The following is an 8,222-nucleotide window of genomic DNA, read 5'->3' on the forward strand; positions in this document are numbered from 1 at the left end:
CTCCCTGGTCAACCCAAGGCCACATCGTAAAACTGAGTTGCCTTACCAGGGGCACGAGCTTCCAGGGCCTGCGTACTACTGGGTTTAGTCCGAGGAGGGGTGCTTAAGTGTAGGTACACGTGTTCGTGTGGAGAGCCTGGTTCTATCGGGGGTGGGGGGGTTCCAAGACTGTGTCTGACCCCGGAGCCAAGTCTGGGTGTGGGCCTGGAGGTCAAGGCTATGTGGAGTTCCATGCAGCCTGGATGTCTGTGCCTGGATGTCCCAGCCTGGTTCTGCAGGCCTGGATGTCTCTGCCTGGATGTCTGTGCCTGGTTATGCAGGCCTGGATGTCTCTGCCTGGATGTCTGTGCCTGGTTCTGCAGGCCTGGATGTCTCTGCCTGGATGTCTGTGCCTGGATGTCCAGGCCTGGATGTCTGTGCCTGGTTCTGCAGGCCTGGATGTCCCAGCCTGGTTCTGCAGGCCTGGATGTCTCTGCCTGGATGTCTGTGCCTGGATGTCCAGGCCTGGATGTCTGTGCCTGGTTCTGCAGGCCTGGATGTCTCTGCCTGGATGTCTGTGCCTGGTTCTGCAGGCCTGGATGTCTCTGCCTGGATGTCTGTGCATGGTTCTGCAGGCCTGGATGTCCCAGCCTGGTTCTGCAGGCCTGGATGTCTGTGCCTGGATGTCTGTGCATGGTTCTGCAGGCCTGGATGTCTCTGCCTGGATGTCTGTGCCTGGATGTCTGTGCCTGGTTCTGCAGGCCTGGATGTCTCTGCCTGGATGTCTGTGCATGGTTCTGCAGGCCTGGATGTCTGTGCATGGATGTCTGTGCCTGGATGTCCCAGCCTGGTTCTGCAGGCCTGGATGTCTCTGCCTGGATGTCTGTGCATGGTTCTGCAGGCCTGGATGTCTGTGCCTGGATGTCCCAGCCTGGTTCTGCAGGCCTGGATGTCCCAGCCTGGTTCTGCAGGCCTGGATGTCCCAGCCTGATTCTGCAGGCCTGTATGTCTGTGCCTGGATGTCTGTGCCTGGTTCTGCAGGCCTGGATGTCCCAGCCTGGTTCTGCAGGCCTGGATGTCTGTGCATGGTTCTGCAGGCCTGGATGTCTGTGCCTGGATGTCTGTGCATGGTTCTGCAGGCCTGGATGTCTGTGCATGGATGTCTGTGCCTGGATGTCCCAGCCTGGTTCTGCAGGCCTGGATGTCTCTGCCTGGATGTCTGTGCATGGTTCTGCAGGCCTGGATGTCTGTGCCTGGATGTCCAGCCTGGTTCTGCAGGCCTGGATGTCTCTGCCTGGATGTCTGTGCCTGGTTATGCAGGCCTGGATGTCTCTGCCTGGATGTCTGTGCTGGCTGGCTGCCTGGATGTCTGTGCTGGATGTCCAGGCCTGGATGTCTGTGCCTGGTTCTGCAGGCCTGGATGTCCCAGCCTGGTTCTGCAGGCCTGGATGTCTCTGCCTGGATGTCTGTGCCTGGATGTCCAGGCCTGGATGTCTGTGCCTGGTTCTGCAGGCCTGGATGTCTCTGCCTGGATGTCTGTGCCTGGTTCTGCAGGCCTGGATGTCTCTGCCTGGATGTCTGTGCATGGTTCTGCAGGCCTGGATGTCCCAGCCTGGTTCTGCAGGCCTGGATGTCTGTGCCTGGATGTCTGTGCCTGGTTCTGCAGGCCTGGATGTCTCTGCCTGGATGTCTGTGCCTGGATGTCTGTGCCTGGTTCTGCAGGCCTGGATGTCTCTGCCTGGATGTCTGTGCATGGTTCTGCAGGCCTGGATGTCTGTGCATGGATGTCTGTGCCTGGATGTCCCAGCCTGGTTCTGCAGGCCTGGATGTCTCTGCCTGGATGTCTGTGCATGGTTCTGCAGGCCTGGATGTCTGTGCCTGGATGTCCCAGCCTGGTTCTGCAGGCCTGGATGTCCCAGCCTGGTTCTGCAGGCCTGGATGTCCCAGCCTGATTCTGCAGGCCTGTATGTCTGTGCCTGGATGTCTGTGCCTGGTTCTGCAGGCCTGGATGTCCCAGCCTGGTTCTGCAGGCCTGGATGTCTGTGCATGGTTCTGCAGGCCTGGATGTCTGTGCCTGGATGTCTGTGCATGGTTCTGCAGGCCTGGATGTCTGTGCATGGATGTCTGTGCCTGGATGTCCCAGCCTGGTTCTGCAGGCCTGGATGTCTCTGCCTGGATGTCTGTGCATGGTTCTGCAGGCCTGGATGTCTGTGCCTGGATGTCTGTGCATGGTTCTGCAGGCCTGGATGTCTGTGCCTGGATGTCTGTGCCTGGTTCTGCAGGCCTGGATGTCTGTGCCTGGATGTCTGTGCCTGGTTCTGCAGGCCTGGATGTCTCTGCCTGGATGTCTGTGCCTGGATGTGCCGGCCTGGATGTCTGTGCCTGTTCTGCAGGCCTGGATGTCCAGCCTGGTTCTGCAGGCCTGGATGTCTCTGCCTGGATGTCTGTGCCTGGATGTCCAGGCCTGGATGTCTGTGCCTGGTTCTGCAGGCCTGGATGTCTCTGCCTGGATGTCTGTGCCTGGTTCTGCAGGCCTGGATGTCTCTGCCTGGATGTCTGTGCATGGTTCTGCAGGCCTGGATGTCCCAGCCTGGTTCTGCAGGCCTGGATGTCTGTGCCTGGATGTCTGTGCATGGTTCTGCAGGCCTGGATGTCTCTGCCTGGATGTCTGTGCCTGGATGTCTGTGCCTGGTTCTGCAGGCCTGGATGTCTCTGCCTGGATGTCTGTGCATGGTTCTGCAGGCCTGGATGTCTGTGCATGGATGTCTGTGCCTGGATGTCCCAGCCTGGTTCTGCAGGCCTGGATGTCTCTGCCTGGATGTCTGTGCATGGTTCTGCAGGCCTGGATGTCTGTGCCTGGATGTCCCAGCCTGGTTCTGCAGGCCTGGATGTCCCAGCCTGGTTCTGCAGGCCTGGATGTCCCAGCCTGATTCTGCAGGCCTGTATGTCTGTGCCTGGATGTCTGTGCCTGGTTCTGCAGGCCTGGATGTCCCAGCCTGGTTCTGCAGGCCTGGATGTCTGTGCATGGTTCTGCAGGCCTGGATGTCTGTGCCTGGATGTCTGTGCATGGTTCTGCAGGCCTGGATGTCTGTGCATGGATGTCTGTGCCTGGATGTCCCAGCCTGGTTCTGCAGGCCTGGATGTCTCTGCCTGGATGTCTGTGCATGGTTCTGCAGGCCTGGATGTCTGTGCCTGGATGTCTGTGCATGGTTCTGCAGGCCTGGATGTCTGTGCCTGGATGTCCCAGCCTGGTTCTGCAGGCCTGGATGTCTGTGCATGGTTCTGCAGGCCTGGATGTCTGTGCATGGTTCTGCAGGCCTGGATGTCTGTGCATGGTTCTGCAGGCCTGGATGTCTGTGCCTGGATGTCTGTGCCTGGTTCTGCAGGCCTGGATGTCTCTGCCTGGATGTCTGTGCCTGGATGTCTGTGCCTGGTTCTGCAGGCCTGGATGTCTGTGCCTGGATGTCTGTGCCTGGTTCTGCAGGCCTGGATGTCTCTGCCTGGATGTCCCAGCCTGGTTCTGCAGGCCTGGATGTCTGTGCCTGGTTCTGCAGGCCTGGATGTCTCTGCCTGGATGTCCCAGCCTGGTTCTGCAGGCCTGGATGTCTCTGTTGCTCCAGGCCCGGATTTCAAATTCGTACGGAACCTAGGCAAACTATATACTGGAAGAACCGGGCGAGTCCCAGGAGTGCCCCGGTGGTCTCCGATTTCGCCTAGGACGTTCCCCCGATTTTTAACGAATTTTTAAGCGATTTGCGCCTAAGCGGGCCCGGGGGGGGGGCGAGTAGGCGGTCCGGAAGGCCCGGAACCCGCTCATGCCGTACACCGTTGGATCCGGGCCGCTCCGGGGATTACTAGGGTGGCCTCCGTTTCGCTCCAGGACCTTCCTGCGGTCGTCTATGGGTGTTTAACCGTCTACCGGAAGTCGGGTCAAAAGTACCCTTTCCCGCGGTCCAAACGAACCGGGACTGGCACCATCGTGCTCCTGGGATGCCCCCGGTTCGGGTGATGTCACTCCCGGAGGCCTGGACCAAAGTCCCGGTCCCTAGGCCCGGTTCTCTGTCGAGGGTCTCAGCCCTCGCTCATCCCCGCTCAGCCCCGCCCGACGCGAGTATCTTCATCGGCTGCTCCAACATCATCATCCTCAGCGCCACTGTCATGTGCCTTACCAGGGTCGAGAAACACGACCCAGGACCCCAACGCTTTTTCGGACCCAGACATGTCATACATCGGTGGAACCGGACGAGTCCCAGGAGTGCGCTGGTGGTGTCCGATTTGCTCCAGGACCTTCCTACGATTTTTAACGAATTTTTAAGTGATTTTCGCCAAAGCGGTCCCATTCGGTCCCCCGAAAAGCGGCGAAAACGGGCGGGAACCCTGGCATGTCATACACCGTTGGAACCGGGCGAGTCCCAGGAGTGCGCTGGTGGTGTCCGATTTGCTCCAGGACCTTCCTACGATTTTTAACGAATTTTTAAGCGTTTCGCGGAAAAGCGGTCCAAAAAACGGCGAAAAATGCACTTTTTCGGTAAAAACGCACCAGTGGCCGATAGTCCGGACTCCGGGGAACAGCCCCGTGCCCTCCGTTTCCTTCTACCGCAAAGAACGACTGAGATATTAGCACCGGAAGGTCCGGTGCACACTAAATGTCCGGTCTTTTTTTACTTTCACTTTCGCCCATGAAACTCGGCCGAGGGTATTACGTCACCTTACCCGTCAAAACACCGCCGGAACGATATCAGGAGAGAGTTGGAAAGAGGGACTTAGAAGAAAATGGCAAGTGAGGTCTTAGAAATTATATTTTCGGAAACCTGGATGTCTGGCGAGCCTATCTAAGCAGGTTTCAGCCCTCTTTTCCCCCATTTTAGTGCATTTTGAGCGGTTTTAAAAAAAAAGTCTGCCTTTTCTCTGGAGAACCGGGGCTTTGGCCGACATGTCTCAGATTTGGCCGGTGAGTCTGCTGGGTCCTTCCGACGGGCCTGGAGGTTCTCTGGCTCGCCCGGAGCTCTGTGGAAGGCAGGACAGAGCGGCAAGGACACCCTGGGCCAGGCCGAAGGCGGTGTGCTCTGAGCGGACTCCGGTCCGCCCGGGGTCCCGCTGGAGGTCCTGGAGCTCCAGTGGATGTCTCCCATGCACACTTACACACACACACAACCGACCGAACAGCACACGTGGCCTGCCATGGAGGGCTCCGCCGGCCCTGGTGCTCTCAAGCACTGGCGCTTCGGCGAAGGGTTCCTCCAACCTTGCAGGTTCGCCTCCAGACCCGGGCACTGACAGTCGTGGGCCTGGCCCACCCGCTCCAGCCCGCGGTCGTCCCATCGGTAGCGAGACCGAGACGTCCCGTCTGTCCCAGCCGTCTTTCACTGGTCCATCGCAGCAGGACTGTCGGTTCCAGTTAGGTATCGTTTGGGGTGGAACCGGCCTCCAGGAAGCTGCGGTGGCTCCAGGAATCATCGAGTTTCTCAAAACCCATATGCAGAACCATACCCCGCGCACATGTGCCAGCTCGAAGGACGCTGCGGACCACGGCTCTCCCCCGGGCAAAGTGTGATCTCTCACAGACACCACCGGGGCATCCGTATCCAATGATTGGCCGGAGGCTGGCACAGCCGCTGCGGGGGCCCTCTACGGAGATCCGCGGTGGGGGCAGGCAGGCAGGCAAGGCATGGCAGGCGGTTCTCGCCCAAGACGACGCCCGCCCCACTCGGTTCCTCCGCACTTCCGAGATGCATGCGCGCGCGTCGGAGCCGGAAGTCGGCGGGCTCTCCTCCGGATAAAGCGCGCACCCACGCGGTGCGTCGCCGGAGCAACCTTCCGTCACCGGCCTCGGCGCGCGGTCATCGTTCGCCGGGAGTCTACCTGGTTGATCCTGCCAGTAGCATATGCTTGTCTCAAAGATTAGCCATGCATGTCTAAGTACACACGGCTGGTACAGTGAAACTGCGAATGGCTCATTAAATCAGTTATGGTTCCTTTGATCGCTCTACCGTTACTTGGATAACTGTGGCAATTCTAGAGCTAATACATGCAAACGAGCGCTGACCCGGCCGCCTCCCTTCGCGGGGCGGGCGGTCGGGGATGCGTGCATTTATCAGACCCAAAACCCATGCGGGGTGCGGCTTCCCCTCCTCCCCTCTCGCGGGGGGGTGCGGGGGCCCGCCCCGGCCCGCTTTGGTGACTCTAGATAACCTGGGGCCGATCGCTGGCCCTCCGTGGCGGCGACGTCTCATTCGAATGTCTGCCCTATCAACTTTCGATGGTACGCTACGTGCCTACCATGGTGACCACAGGTAACGGGGAATCAGGGTTCGATTCCGGAGAGGGAGCCTGAGAAACGGCTACCACATCCAAGGAAGGCAGCAGGCGAAAATTACCCACTACCGACTCGGGGAGGTAGTGACGAAAAATAACAATACAGGACTCTTTCGAGGCCCTGTAATTGGAATGAGTACACTTTAAATCCTTTAACGAGGATCCATTGGAGGGCAAGTCTGGTGCCAGCAGCCGCGGTAATTCCAGCTCCAATAGCGTATCTTAAAGTTGCTGCAGTTAAAAGCTCGTAGTTGGATCTCGGGATCGAGCTGACGGTCCGCCGCGAGGCGAGCCACCGTCTGTCCCAGCCCCTGCCTCTCGGCGCCCCCTCGATGCTCTTAGCTGAGTGTCTTGCCGGGGCTCGAAGCGTTTACTTTGAAAAAATTAGAGTGTTCAAAGCAGGCCCCCGTCGCCTGAATACCGCAGCTAGGAATAATGGAATAGGACCCCGGTTCTATTTTGTGGGTTTTCTTCTCTCTGAACTGGGGCCATGATTAAGAGGGACGGCCGGGGGCATTCGTATTGCGCCGCTAGAGGTGAAATTCTTGGACCGGCGCAAGACGGACGAAAGCGAAAGCATTTGCCAAGAATGTTTTCATTAATCAAGACGAAAGTCGGAGGTTCGAAGACGATCAGATACCGTCGTATTCCGACCATAAACGATGCCGACTAGCGATCCGGCGGCGTTATTCCATGACCGCGGGCAGCGTCCGGGAAACCAAAGTCTTTGGGTTCCGGGGGAGTATGGTTGCAAAGCTGAAACTTAAGGAATTGACGGAAGGGCACCACCAGGAGTGGAGCCTGCGGCTTAATTTGACTCAACACGGGAAACCTCACCCGGCCCGGACACGGAAGGATTGACAGATTGATAGCTCTTTCCGATTCTGTGGGTGGTGTGCATGGCCGTTCTTGTGGTGGAGCGATTTGTCTGGTTAATTCCGATAACGAACGAGACTCCGGCATGCTAACTAGTTACGCGGCCCCGTGCGGTCGGCGTCCAATTCTTAGAGGGACAAGTGGCGTTCAGCCACGCGAGATTGAGCATAACAGTCTGTGATGCCCTTAGATGTCCGGGGCTGCACCGCGCCACACTGAGTGGATCAGCGTGTGTCTACCCTTCGCCGAGAGGCGCGGGTAACCGCTGAACCCCACTCGTGATGGGGATGGGGATTGCAATTGTTTCCCATCAACGAGGAATTCCCAGTAAGCGCGGGTCACAAGCTCGCGTTGATTAAGTCCCTGCCCTTTGTACACACCGCCCGTCGCTACTACCGATTGGATGGTTTAGTGAGGTCCTCGGATCGGCCCCGCCGGGGGTCGGCCACGGCCCCTGGCGGAGCGCCGAGAAGACGATCAAACTTGACTATCTAGAGGAAGTAAAAGTCGTAACAGGTTTCCGTAGGTGAACCTGCGGAAGGATCATTACCGGGAAAGAGAGAGGCGCGCTGCCGGCGGCGTCGGGTTGCGGGGCCTCGAGTGGCCCCGCTCTCGGCCCGTGGCAGTCGTCGGCTCTAGTTGGCTTCGGAACTCTTTGCTGGGCGGGGGGTTTCGGGGGAGCGCCGCGGGGAGACGGGGCCGGCCGGTCTCAGGGGTCGCCGGGGCCGGCCACGCCGCTTCGGCGGTTGTGGTTCGACCTGAGCCCCCTCTCCCTCACACCGCTTTCCCCTCTCCCCCCGCTGATGGCAGATCCCCGGCGCGGGGGTCTCGGCGGCCGGGCGTGGCGTCCGGGCGGGAGCGGCGGAGCCTCGGCTCCGTCCGTCTTCCGGCCCGCCGCGGCGCACGACCGTTCTCCGCGCCGGGCTCCGGCCCGCGGCTCTGTGCTCTCTCCCCCCCCCGACCTGGTTGGGGGGGGGTGGGGTCTCTGCCGCGGACCGGCTCCACCGACTTAGTCCGGGGCCGACCACCCGCCGAAGGCGCCCTCCGGCGCC

The 8,222-nt window shown here is 59.6% G+C and overlaps 1 non-coding gene across 1 annotated transcript; it reads left to right on the forward strand.

The window, feature by feature from the left end:
- Nucleotides 1–5,838: 5,838 nt before the first annotated feature.
- LOC145550116 (18S ribosomal RNA) lies at nucleotides 5,839–7,719 on the forward strand. The gene has a single exon (XR_014085965.1). It is a non-coding gene; the product is annotated as an 18S ribosomal RNA (ribosomal RNA).
- The last annotated feature ends 503 nt before the right edge of the window (nucleotides 7,720–8,222 follow it).

The sequence above is a fragment of the Poecilia reticulata genome, chromosome 22 (assembly GCF_904066995.2).
Source record: "Poecilia reticulata chromosome 22, P_reticulata-male-v2, whole genome shotgun sequence".
NCBI lineage: Eukaryota > Metazoa > Chordata > Actinopteri > Cyprinodontiformes > Poeciliidae > Poecilia > Poecilia reticulata.